We start from the raw sequence: 14,577 nt of genomic DNA, 5'->3' as shown, positions 1-14,577 counted from the left end.
GCTGCAAAATTTTACTCTTGTTAAACAATTTTACTATTATAATCTCTGAGATTTGTCTCTTACTCTGCAACATCTCATTGTTGTTATCTTTCTTTAAAGATAAAGACAACCTCAACATGAGCGACAATCTGCAATCAGTTGATTTTGACCTCATCATTGAACTTGTAATTGAAACATCAGTGGATGTTGATCCCTTGGATGATTTAAATCCTGAGGATGAAGAAGAGCGTGATGAGGATGCAGATTTGTCGGAATTATATGAAATAGGATGGGAAGCTGACCTGCTTGAGCCTATGGAAATATAAACATTTATTTTTAAAATTTATAATTAATAAAAAGTAAAAAGGTAAACCGTTTAATTTAAAAATAAAGACACCTTCAAAAGCAGGTTATGTGTAGTGTCTTCAATAAAATATTAAAATATGCTCATAAAATTAGATCAGATTCACATATAAAATAGCATAGGTAACATAAATATAAATGTCATTTCTTTTCTGGTATTTCTGTATTGTAAATTTGCAAGGACTAAAAAATCTTCTATTTAAAATGTCAAGTAGTGTGTTAAGTTTTTGATCACTGTTATTGTTTTACTGTTTGGTAATAATGGTTAATAACATTTTTTATTATATTTTACCACAGATTCAACTGCAGATCATTTCAAGATTTCACCATGCCTACAATAGAAAGACAGAGAAAGGCTGCAAAACGTCAAAGACAGCAGGTGAAAAAAAATAAGCAGCAGTCCTCTAACAAAAAGATTTGTCAAGTCACGAAGAAAGCACCGGGTAAGAGCACAAAACAATTCATAAGAAATATGTGTAGTAAAAAAAATATTACTACAGAAAATGTTTCAGTCCATAAAACGAGAAGGAAATCAAATGGAAAGGAAAGGCCAATGAAAAATGTTACTGCTAGAGCAAGAGATAACTCTGTGCATGATAGTAGAAGGAAACAACAGTTTAGGGAGATTCGTAAACGAATGTTCCGCAACAGGATAATTGGCAATTTGTTAAAAAATATTAAGAAACGTCAACAGAAACTGGTTTTTTATAAGAGAAAAAAAAAAGTTGAGAAAGTTATTGATCAGGCATTTGAAATTAAACGTAATTTATTTATTTTGATAATCAATAGAATTAGGAAGCTAAACAAGGCAATTTATGATTTCAAAAGAAATAGTAGATGGAAGAGAATAGTTAATCGTAGTAATTTTTGTGAAGTTTTTTCTGGAGAATGGATGCATAGTTCAAGCTGTGAGGCATTTTTTAATGAGGAGAGTTATTTCCAGGATAATGATTTGGTGCATGCAGTTGACACCAGTGGTCGTGCTTATGAAGTGAAAGATGGTTGTCCAGTTGAAAAAGAAAAACTTGTGACAACAGAGGCAGAAGAGGTGTTAGGTAATGAGGTTTTAGGAAGACGTGCTAAGGGTCCTGTGTACACCTGGAAGTGTAGTAGTATTTGCAGTGTGCGACAGGATTCCATCAATTTGCTTTGTGATTTTGTACGGTCATTTAATAAGAAAAGTTTGAAGCAGAAAATAAGGTTGTTGCAAGAATTAGATCCTTGCAGAGTAAGAGAAGTGACAGGTTTGCATGGTCATTCACTGGCTTGTCTTTCCAGGAGAGTATGCCAGAGTGTTTTTCATCATTTCAGGATGCTAGCAGTGCATCATAACAAAGTGAGGAAATTAGTTAGAATGTTGTATTATGCTAAGAGTCCAGCAATTATGCTTAAACAATTATGCGCTGCTCTTTTGCATGGTTCTGAAATAGATGTGAAGAATATATGTGAAGAAATTGAGTTTTGTTACTTTGGAAGTAAAGAGGAGAATGTTGAAATTGAGCAAGAAGAAGAGGGTCATGTGGAAGATAGTGTACAGGTTTCCAGTACAGATAATTTTCAGAGGGAAATTGCGACATTTGAGGTGAAATCAAGTGAGAGGCCTAATTTCACTTGTGTGTGTTGTCGACGCACTTATTATAAGAATCAGACTAAGTTAGTGGATTTATATGCAAAAAGTGAAAGGGAAAATAATAGTGAATGGAAGGATTTTGCAACATACTTGATGGTAGAAAATTGTTTTGATTTGGGATTGGATCAACGTGTGTGTACTTATTGTTGTTGCAAATTAAATCAAAACTAGATGCCTGCTAGAGCAGTTCATAATAATCTGGAATTGGTTGAGATTCCTTCTGAATTGAAGGATTTAAATACTTATGAATCTATTTTGATTCAAAGTATCCATCCCTTTCAGGCTATTGTAAGAATGGAGCCAAAGACAGGGAAATTGCCTCCATCAGATTTACAGAGAGGATTAAAGGGAAGAGTTGTTTATTTGCCTCTAGATTTGAAGAAAAACATTAACACAATTGGAGTAGAAAAAGTGGAAGAGGAACCTCTGGTTATCTTAGTTAATGGGGTTCCGACAAAGAATAAGAAAATATGGCAAGATTTAGTAGATGTTAGGAAAGTTAAAAAGGCAACATTGTATTTGAAAAAAAATAATAAATACTATAAGAATGTATATGTTGCAGAAGAGGAAGTAAGTGAGGAAGAGGATAGCGATTTGTGTGCTGGTCAAATTGAGAAAGTAGAACCCTCTACTAGTGAAGAAATATATGAACATTATAGTGTTCATCCTTTGCATTCCAAGGAAGTCATGGGGAATGCTATTGAGTTGTTTCAAATGAAACAAGCCAAAGGGAGTGCCATTAGTGTTTGGGAGGAAAGTTTGGAAGCTCGGTGTTTCCCACAGCTTTTTCCAACAGGTCAGGGAGGAAGATATGATGAGCGACCTCATCAAATTCCTGCTTCTGAATACCGGACTTTGCGATTGTATGCAGGAGATGCTAGGTTTCGACAATGCATTCCTTATTTGTTTCATCTCCTGTTTGAAAGCGATCTGTCTGGACTGTCATATGCAGTGAACCACATCTTGAAAAGTGGTATACACATGCAAAACATCTCGGCAAGTGACTTTATGGATAAAGTCAATGTCCAAGACAGTATTTTGGATTCTCACCTGATTAATCTCATGGCGTGTCAGCGTGGTACTAATGAGTACTGGTACATGGTGATTTAAAATGTATGCTGAGGAACTTAGGTACTCCCACATGGTTCCTCACTCTGAGCTGTGCCGAGTATGGCTGGGAAGACTTACTTGAATTTCTACGAGAGGCAAATGCTAACGTAGATAACATCGAATTCAAGACACCTGGAGAACTGTGCTCTTTGGATCCAGTCAATGTATGTAGGTACTTCAATCATAGATTTGAAGCTATGATGTCTTTCATCATGAATAAGAAGAATCCACCTCTTGGAGAGGTGTTGGATTTCTTCTGGAGAAAGGAGTACCAAGCAAGAGGTGCTCCTCATATACATATGTTGCTGTGGATCAAGGATGCACCTAAATTTGGAACGGATCCAGAAGACTCAGTGATGAGTTTCATCCAACAGTATTCTACGTGTGCTGTTCCAAACGCAAAGGAGAAGAAAAGCCTAAGAGAAAAAGTTCTGCGTTTCCAAAGCCATCGATGTGGAAAGTACTGCCGTCGTAAATTCCGAAACAAGGACAAGTTCTACACTAAATGTCGTTTCGGCTTTCCACGACCGGTGATTTCTAAAGGAAGAGTAAACAGTTTGATGTCTTCGCTGCGAAACAATGTCATGAAGAAATCACCTAAAAACACTTACAATTTGAAGAGGAACCAAGAGTCCAAGTACATCAACGACTACAACCCGGTGATTTTGTCCATGTGGAATGCTAACATGGATATACAGTTTGTGGCTGATAACTGTATGGCTGTGGCTCGGTATGTGACGTCTTACATCACCAAAAAAGAGAAGACAGAATTGAAGGATATGTGGGAGGACATTTCCCATGAAAAGAGCCTCAGCAAGAAGTTGTACAGTTTCAGTCTGAAGATGTTGTCGCATCGAGAAATCGGAGCGTACGAATGTTCTGACCGGTTGTCTTCAGCAAGTCTCTATGCCAAGTCCAGGAGTATCGTTTGGGCGAGTCTTGGTCTTGCAGCAACGCGTAATCGAGTTCTCAAACCTGTGCGGGAAATTGAGTATTTGGCGGAAAAGGAGCCAAACAGTACCGACATTTTGAAGACAAACATGTTGGATACATATTATCCAAATCGAAGCAGTCACCTCGAGAATGTTTGTCTGTATGAGGTTCTGCAAAATTACATATTCAAGAGGAACATCAAAGAAGATACTGAGAAAGGAGTGTATGCTGTAATAGGAAGTGAGGGATGTCTGGTCAAGCAAAGAAAATGCCACTTGGTAAACCATCGAAAATTGAGTGGTGAATCTCCTGAAAAAAATGAGTTTTTCTATTTAGCACTTTTGCAACTTTTCAAGCCTTGGCGTGCAGAAGAGGAACTGCTTGGAGATTTCCTCTGTTACGAAGACTCTTTCAATGCCGCCAAGGAGACCATAGAATGTCCTGCTTTTCCCAAATATGTAGAAATGTTGAATGCGGAAATTGAGCAGGAAGCAACGATTGCAGCCGAGATTGCCAGAGACAGTTCTCAGGACAGTCAGAGTTCTGCTTCATTGAGTCAGGATCCACTAGGAGGACCTGTTATCGAAAATGAAGCTGCCACTGCTATGAATGAAGTGGAAAGAGCCATGGCACATGCTCAAGAGGATGCGGTTAACTTAGAAGAGTTGGAAAGACAACTCAACGTTGAGCAGAGGAAAATATATGACGAAGTTACCATGCAAATTGATCATGGATTAAGTCATGATAAGAAAGAGTGCTCATGTACGTCGTTGAAGCCTGTCCGACTGTACGTGAGTGGAGAAGCGGGAACTGGAAAAAGTTTCCTCATTAAAGCAATTTCATGCTATTTGCAGGAAAGGACAGAGTCATCGCTGTCTTGTGTTGTCACTGCTCCAACTGGACTGGCAGCACATAATATTAAAGGGATTACTTTACATCGTTTACTGATGCTGCCAGTGGAGCATGACAACAAATTACAATATCACAAGCTATCTGGAGATGCTTGTTTTGAAGTTTCAAGAATCTTGAGGAAAATGAAACTTCTTATTATTGACGAAGTAAGCATGGTTTCCAATGTCATGCTTGCCTTTGTGCATTTGAGGATGCAAGAAGTTCTCAAAACAGAGTATGATGTGTTATTTGGTGGCAAACACATCATTGTTTTCGGAGATCTTCTGCAGCTGACACCAGTGAAAGGGCAACCTGTGTTCAAAATGCTCACGCATGAAGATACCAGGAAGTGCCTAGGCAGCATTGGCAACGTCAATATATGGTTAAACTTCAATTATGCTGAACTGCATGAAAATATGCGTCAGGCGAAGGATGAAGTTTACAAGACTATTCTACAAGATGTTAGAATTGGAAAAGTGACCGAGCATGGGAAAGAAGCTTTACATGCACGATTACTGTCAAATTTATATCCAGAACAAGATGTTGTGCCTGAGAATATTTTTCAGAAAATTACTGAGAAGAAATCTGGAATATGTTTGATGCCAACTCTTGCAGAATGTGCCAAATTTAACAACAAAATGTTGCATTTAGAAAAGCAAGAGATTGTGAAACTGGAAGCTATTGATAGAGTAGAGCATATGGGATCAACAATTATTTTGTCTGAGAATCTGAAAACAAAATTGGATTCATTAGAGAAGAGTATATCTAAAACTGCAGGTTTTGAAAAGACTCTGAATGTGTGCTTGAACTGCCGTATAATTTTAAGAAGGAATTTACATGTTGAAAGAGGTCTGGTAAATGGATCAATGGGTAATGTTGTTGATTTTGTGAAATACAGAAATAGAGATGGAATTGAATTTTTAAAAATTAAATTTGATGGCATTGAGGAAGTACAGCTAATTGCTCGTTGTTCTGCTAGATTTTTGCTTGTAAAAGACTTATATGTTCGCCGTAAGCAGTTTCCTGTTTGCTTGGCATATGCGGTGACAATTCATAAATCGCAAGGTTTAAGTGTAGACAGTGCATTGGTGAATATTGGCAGTTCTGTGTTCAAGGAGGGTATGGCATATGTGGCATTGTCACGAGTTAGAACTTTATCGGGATTGTACTTGATTGAGTGTGATGTCACAAACATTTGTGCGGATCTAGATTGTGTTAAGGAATACAATAGGTTAAGAAGAGAGTATGCGCCACATTTGCCTCAGTATCCTTTGTTTGAGAAACGTGTGGTAGGCCGGAAACGAAGAAATGAGAACAATACTGGGGAGGTTGTAGCAAAAAGACAAAAAGTCAATGAACCTAAAATTACAAGCAGAAACAAAAAGGATTCTGTTGAAGATGTTGTTGGTTTTCAGTTTGAAAACAGTTCTGGTGTCAACTGCTATGCTAATGTAGTGGTTAATGTTTTGTTTTCTCTAAAAAATGTAAAAGAAGAGATTGTGGTCAATTCTGATCAAAGATTTTGCAGTTTGTTAAATTCTGTGTTAGAGAAATGTACCACTGATAGAAGAAACATAGAAAGTGTGTCTGAAATTCGAAATCTGTTAGACAGATGTTCAGGCCAAACACAATTCTCTCAAAATATTCAGCAAGATTGTCAGGAGTTTTTAATGTATATGCTTGATGTATTACATGCTGAAGGTGTAGATGTAGATCAGCTGTTTGGGCTTTCTTATCAATGGCAGCATGACTGCGAGAACTGTATGGTATCAAGTACTACTAGTGTAGACTCAGAAAGATTTATATATTTAACTTTGCCAGACAGTAAATCAGTCTCCTTTAATAAGCTAGTAAAAGCAGCTGATCACAACATGGAGTGTAGCCAATGTAAATCTGAAATGATGTCCACATTATTTATACGAACATATGGCCAGTATGTCATTTTAATGTTCCAACGATGTAGGCCTGATGGAACAAAATTGACAACTTTAATTAAAAATTTTGTAGCTTCGCAGTTGTCAATATCAGGAATGACTTTTGTAACTGCAGCAATTATATATCATGACAGCCCTTCAATAACATCAGGACATTACACAGCTTATTTAAAGTCTAGAAATGGCTGGTCATTCTGCAATGATTCTGTTTTAATTTTCAAAAAAAAATTGCCGTATGACCTTAAAAACTCTTACCTGGTGTTTTTAAAACCAAAATTTTAGGGAAATAATCTCGGGATGTGCTCTGTGGAATTTCAAGAAGTTCTAATGGCTCCTACACAATTTGGCCTTGAGGATAAGTGTAGTTCAGAGACATAACTTCTAACCATAGGACTGGACATTATGGAGAAATACGTGCACTTTGAATGAGTTCAGAAAAACTGTTTCTTTTTATAAGCTAATTGAAGCAGCCAATCAAAACATGGAGTAGAGGGAATGTAAGTCTGCAATGCTGTCTACTGTTTTACATTGCTTTGTGATTAAAAGTGATGTAGAGAATTAAATAATTGTAGTAGTCATAGAGGTAGTGTAAGTCTGCTTGTATCAGTGTCATAGGAAAAGTAGAACATGGCTGAGCAAGAAGGGGAAGATATTACTATTCCAGGATTGTGAAAATGATCTTCAACATTTTAATTCTGAAAGTTGCGGAAATGCCAAATGACGGGATTGGCTTACAAGAAATCCAAGAGTTATAAATGGCTCTGACCAGATTTGGCCTTGTGGAAAATTGTGGTAGAGAGCAAGAAGTCATTTATTGCATGTAACGTGTTTTTAAAAACGATGGAGATTTTCTTTCAGAAAGTGGCGGGCTGAAAGTAATAACAGCACAAAAGAGTGTAAGCTGTTCATAGGACATCCTTGGACGTCATGGAAAGTAAGTTAACTTTAAGGAGTTCTGAATTTTGATTTCTGATGTTGTATGGGTTTTTTAAACACAATCATTTTGATTGTGTTTTTTTTCCCCGCTGTTACATGATGAATACCTTCAAGTCACTGTTTTTAGTGAATTTTGATACATTCTGAGAACAGCAAAAATAAACCATTTAACATGTATAATTAATTCTGTACTGTTTGCATTTATGATGTATATGTAGAACTGTGTAGGAGGCATGGAGAAGGTGAGGCTTCTGTAAGTGTCAAAGTTGTTGCATGCAGTGCTGCACTTCTGCGTATTCTTTCATATGCTAGACTACATCTGCACAATGAGATACCTAAGCAAAGGAAACACAAGTGATGTGATTGTGAAATGAGCAAAATAAATTGCATGTATTTCAATTACATCACCTGTGTTTCCTATCATTACGAATCACATTGTGCAGATCAAGTTTAGGTCTGTCCAGGGAAACATAGGAGGTTTGGACTTTGTTGAAGCGTGCAGTGGACATGACTCACTTCATTGGTAGACCTTCACATGTATTATGTCCTCTATTCTCTTCAACAACTCGAAATTTCATCTGCAACCCTGAGTAGGCCTCACCTGAAACAAACCTCTGGATAGTAGACATCTTATTGGCATCCTGAAGCAATTATTTAAAATTTTAGTGTGTTGCAACACTTTTCTGAAACAACAGCAATGCAAAAGATGCACCATGTTTTAAGATAGGCCTCACTTCATCTGCATCAAGATACTGTTAGTTTAAAATGTATATCTTTAGGACTGTGTAGGGGGCCTGGAGAAGCAGAAGCTTCTGTAAGTGTCAAAGTTTTTGAAAAACTGTTTGTCCTTCAATCTTTTCCCTTGTCTTTTCAAATTTTTAAATACATGTTTTAATATTTTTCAAATGTTTGTTCTCTCTTTCACAGATTGAAAGTATAAAAACAAAAAGTGAGTAATTTAACGACAATTATAAGGTAAATATTTTGTACTGTTTTCGTTACATTTATATCACATTTAACTACTATTAGTTCCACTGCTTCATTTCTTTAACCCTCAGTTTCCTGCCTTTGCTACTTCCCTCATTCCTTTCTCTATTACCTACTTACTCAACTCCTTCCACTCTTTTTCTCAGTCCCTCTTTTCTCATAGTTCCTCACTCTTGTTCACTCACTGCGTCTCTATTACTCTTAGTGTCTTTGACTGATCAGTCTATCACTACTTGTTCATAATGCTTTCTCTGTGTAGTTGAAGCACACTAAGGGGAATATTATGAACACAGCCAATAAAATTATTGCTCTTTTTATTGGCAGAAAACTGGTGCAAAAGTGGTTTTAGTGGCAGTTTTCTGCCACAAAAGCAGCTTTAGCGACACATTTCTGCCAATAAAAGCTGCAAAACTTTTATTGCCTATGTTGATGATATGGCTCTATGTTAATTACATTTCTTTGCTGTTTCAATTAATCTTTTTCTGTTATTTTTTGTTTTCTGTTTTCTATTTTTTCTCTCTGTTATTCCTCATGTTTTAATCTTATTTTGAACATTCACTCACATTCTCCAAGAAACTCTTCTTTGTTAATGTTATACTCTCTTTTTTTTTTCTTTCACTTCCTTATCTATTTTGTTTTTCACAATTATACCCTCTTCTGTCTTTTCTTCGGTAAATAGATCTATTAAACAGTATCTCTTCTTTACTCCCTATAGCTGTCTTTCTTTTAACATCACTCTCTGTTTCCTTTCCTTATACTTACACTTTTTTTTTTTTTTTTTATTTTTGGGTTAGCTCCCGGTCCGCGTACCGGGAAGCTAACCCGGAAGCGAACCAAAAGAAATAGAGCTTGCCAGAGTGCTAAACATTCTAGCAATTTTTTTGGAAAGGGAAGGTAGTTCTGAAAAGAACTTTTTTTTAAATATTTTTGTTGTTTTATATTTTTTTTGAAAATTTTTTGGTTTTTTTTGTATTTTTTGAACGATTCAATATTTTTTTTGGTTTTTTTTGGGGGGGGGAAACAACAAAAAACAGGCGTTGAAAATGGCTCAACAGGAGCAAAAAAAAATTACTGGGGGCGGTTAGGGCAATCATGGTGTTCATATGCCAGGTTGAGTGCATTGATGCTCATGTTGCCACAAGCTAATAATGCACGACAGTGCATACATAAGTGAATCATGTGCCCAAAATTTTCTTGAATATTTGGCACAGTTTCCCGTGCCTCTTCTGGTGTTAGAGAAACCGGTATTGTTGGTCTGGCCACAGGAGTTGGTCTTGGATTGTCGTGCATATCCCTTAATTCTGCCCGGCTGTAATTTAGGGGATGTTTCCTCGTCATGTGCCTGTGCATTGTGTGATTTCCAAAGCTATATTTTTTGTCCGTCCCTCTGGACAATTGTTCCTTGCATATCAGGCAGGTGACATACCTTGCGTTGACCTTTTTTTGGCCACGAGGCATTGAAAAAAACTGCCAGATGAAACTGGCTTTCTTTCTGGAAACCCGGGGCAACTCTTCTAAAAATTGTGGTTCTTCTCCCTCCTCATCCATTTCTTCCTCTTCCTCCTCAGTGTTGGTAAGGACCTGGGGAGGTGGTCCTCTCTTCCCATGAGGAGGTGGTGGTGGTGGTGGGGGTGCACCAGCTGAAGCAACCAATGAAGCCATTTTCACACAAGCAAAATAGGTCTTCCAACAAGCAAAATAGGTCTTCCTCTCACAATGATGAAAGTCAGAGTGAGGAAAGAAGGAGGGGTTTTCATCATTTGGGAAAAACAATACTTCTCAACCAATGAAAAGTGTTATTTTTAAGTCACCTGACCTAGCCTTCCATCATTATGAAACCAAAAGTGAAATGAACCAATGAAAAGTTTTATTAACAAGTCACATGACCTCTCACGCTCATGTTACGCGCTGCGGAACGCTCCCCGGTTAGCTTCCGGGTCGCTAAGCTTCGCGCCCCGGTCCGCGCCCCGGGACACTTCCGGGTGCTTTAACGCGATACGTCACAAGACGCATTTCGTGGCAACGCAATACGTCGCGCTTTCGCGCCGCGGATCGCTTCCGGGGAGCTGCGTTTCGCGCCTCGGTCCGCGCCCCGGGGCACTTCCGGGTGCGCTAACGCAGTACGTCATAAGACGCATTACGCGGCAACGCGATACCGTCACTATGTTGATTTCTTACCGGTTCGCGGACCGGGTCGCGGAATTAAATTGAGCTAACGGGAAGCTTCCCGGTTCGCGGACCGGGAGCGAAACAAAAAAAATATTTAAAAAAAATTATTAATAAACATATAAAATATATTTTTGGATTTAAAGAAGAATACACTTTACAGCTATAGATATTAGCTTTTAAAAAACCAATGAAATTCACTGAAAAAACCATAGGTTATAGACCATATATAGTTAGGAATTAGCATTTACAAAACCTTGAAAATTCACTGAAAAAACCATAGGTTATAGACCATATATAGTTAGGAATTAGCATTTAAAAAACCTTATTTTACTCACACAAAACCATTGAAATTCCATATATAGTTAGTTGTACTAACTATATATCGCGCACCCGCAATCCACTGCTGATCATGTCACATATTACATCATTCATGACATGGTCAGTGACATCACTGATGACATCACTGATGACATCTCAAATGACATCACTGATGACATCACTGATGACATCTCAAATGACATCACTGATGACATCACTGATGACATCTCAAATGACATCACTGATGACATCACTGATGACATCTCATTTGACATTACTGATCACATCACTGATGACATCATTCATGTGATAATACGATGAACCTCTTCAGACTCTAATATAACCTTAGATACATTCAGTGTAAACATACACTCACAGACTGTCATTCATCCATGGAGTTACTCAGACACCTAGTCAGTCATGCAAAGAATCAATCACACCTCCATTTTCTCAACTATACAGTTATACACACCTTACTTATTCAAACATATACTAAAACATATTTACTCTCTTATACAATCCTGGATACAAGTTCACAATGATGCATACAGCCACTCACACATTCACTGGCTCCTATGCACAGTTATTAATATATGTCAACTCTCACATGTACTGTATTTTACATATGTACTTACTTTGACATGTAGCACTGAGATATCCATTCACTCACCAATACACTCATGCACACAGTCAACTGCCCATACAGCTGTTTCCACATGCACTTTTGAACCCATACATCTAGTGAATCAACTGCTCACACATATATGCAGTCATACACCTCCCAGCCACCCACACACACACTCAGTCTCCCATACAAATGCTTGGGCAACCAATCAATAACCCATATAGTTACTCATATAGCTACTGATCAACACATGCAGCAGTTTACAGAACAACAGACATAATGATGCACAAATTAAGACAGTTTAGTCACTAACCCATGCATTCAGTGAGACACATTTAATCACTCACTCATACAGTCAGTCACGCACCTACTAAATCCTTCATCCAGACACTTCTACATCTACTCATTCTTCAATATGTAAAACATAATTAAACTTTACAGAAACACACAATCACTGGATGATGTCATCAGTGATGTCATCAGTGATGTCATTTGAGATGTCATCAGTGATGTCATCAGTGATGTCATTTGAGATGTCATCAGTGATGTCATCAGTGATGTCACTGACCATGTCATGAATGATGTAATATGTGACATGATCAGCAGTGGATTGCGGGTGCGCGATATATAGTTAGTACAACTAACTATATATGGAATTTCAATGGTTTTGTGTGAGTAAAATAAGGTTTTTTAAATGCTAATTCCTAACTATATATGGTCTATAACCTATGGTTTTTTCAGTGAATATATATATATATATATATATTTCTCAGATTCCTCTCGTCTCCTCGTTTACGACGGAAGTCACAGCACCACAATAGTAAGTTTAAATTAATTTCTTTATTTTCTCAAAATACCATGTGCAAAAGTGCAATAAAAGGACAGCCTACGCGTTTCGACTACATTTAGTCTTCAACTGGACCATAGAGTCCTATGTGTCTAGAACATTTATAAAGTGCTCTGTGCTAGTGCCCTCATTTGTTTCCATAACAATTAAAAACTACTAGACTGTCAACCTCTTTCACAGTTTTTTAGGGCCATAACGATCGCCATTATTTAAACTTCTCTTTCTTATTTCACTTATATTTACATTTTTGTATATATATATATAAAAATACACTGTGAAGTACTTTCGTTTAAGAAATGTTGATAAAATGCAAATATATACTGTAAAGTACTTTTGTTTAAGAAGTGTTAATAAAGTGCAAAGTGCAAGGATAGTTCTGTATGAAGCGATTGCAGAACAAACTCTACACAATGAGATGAACCTTATATTCGATGGTTGGCTCAATGTTCTTTCATGCGGAATTTAGCCGTCTCTGGGATCTTAGTTGTATTTCCTCAGTAAGTTTGTCTTGTATTTTGATCTTGATTCCTTACAGCTACTATTTAAGTAAAGTACTTTTTTCACATTCCATATGTCTGACCATTTTAGATCCTTGTTCTACATTTCTATGTGGCAAAGCCCAAACCATTTGAAATATTGTATTTCTGTTTCCTGTGGACAGTTCATAGTTGGAGAAATCTGCCTTCAGCCACCACTTTGTAGTGCTACCCAACGATTGGGATTGTTTTTTTACATATTTTATGTTTTTTTGTTTTTTTGTTTTTTTGTTTTTTTGTGTTTTTTATATCTCAGGAGGGATTATATACATTTATATACACTATATTACACAGAGTTAGATTTTCATTTCAGATGGTATCTTGTTTATCAATGGGCAGTTCTCAAAGGTGTACATGTAATTCTGCGTCCAGATTATGTCCATGTGGGTACTCCGTGCCCATCCCAAGGATTAGTCTGCTTTACATTTTCCGCAGTTTCAAGATACGGTCGGCTCCTCTTTTAGCCAATTTTATAAGCTTAATCCCAGAGTAATTTAGTTGTGTGCAATCTCCTTGATGATATTCATTAAAATGTTTTGCCATAGGATAGTTTGGGTCATTGTTTTTTATTGCACGTAAGTGTTGAAGGATCCGCAATTTCAATTTGTTGATAGTGCTCCCAATATAGTATTTTCCACATGGGCATTTCAGTCTATAGATCACATACTTTGACTCACAAGTAATGTGATCTAAGATCTTTATCAAGTCAAGTCAAAAAGGATTATACAACACAGCTTGTGGACGACGTAGGGTATAATAGGGTGCACTGCTAGGGATTATTGTCAGTTAGTAGTTTAGATTTACACTCCACCAGCTACTGGGGCATCGTCCCAACCCCAGACTCAACATACAAATATACCAAAAAATGAGCTGGGAGTGCTAGCTTATCTCAAGAACATTTGAACATTTAATCATCAAGAAATGTACAAATAAATCAATGATCGAGAAATATGCATTGATATTCAAATAATATTACAATCACAAAAACAATGTGATTCTTGTCTTTCGTGATATTCAGCAGCCGACGCGTTTCGTCCTAAAGGCAGGACGTCATCAGGGCTGCAAATGCAAACACAAAATACAATGGCATCAGTACATATGATCAACCTTATTGGATATTATCCTGCAAAAAAGGCCAAGTCATTAATTAACTATTTGTAATACACAGCCTCTGGTGCCTGGTGGTAGTGGAGTAAAATTCATACTATTGTGACTACACTACTTGAAACTTGCGGGAATTATTTACATAAAATTAAACAAAAATGACAAAGAAAGCTCATTCATTTTACATAAAGATTAAATCTACATCCTGGGATAAA

The sequence above is a fragment of the Lissotriton helveticus genome, chromosome 8 (genome assembly GCF_964261635.1).
Source record: "Lissotriton helveticus chromosome 8, aLisHel1.1, whole genome shotgun sequence".
NCBI classification, from domain to species: domain Eukaryota; kingdom Metazoa; phylum Chordata; class Amphibia; order Caudata; family Salamandridae; genus Lissotriton; species Lissotriton helveticus.
The sequence above is the reverse complement of the archived record's forward strand: the minus strand, read 5'-3'. Positions refer to the sequence as shown.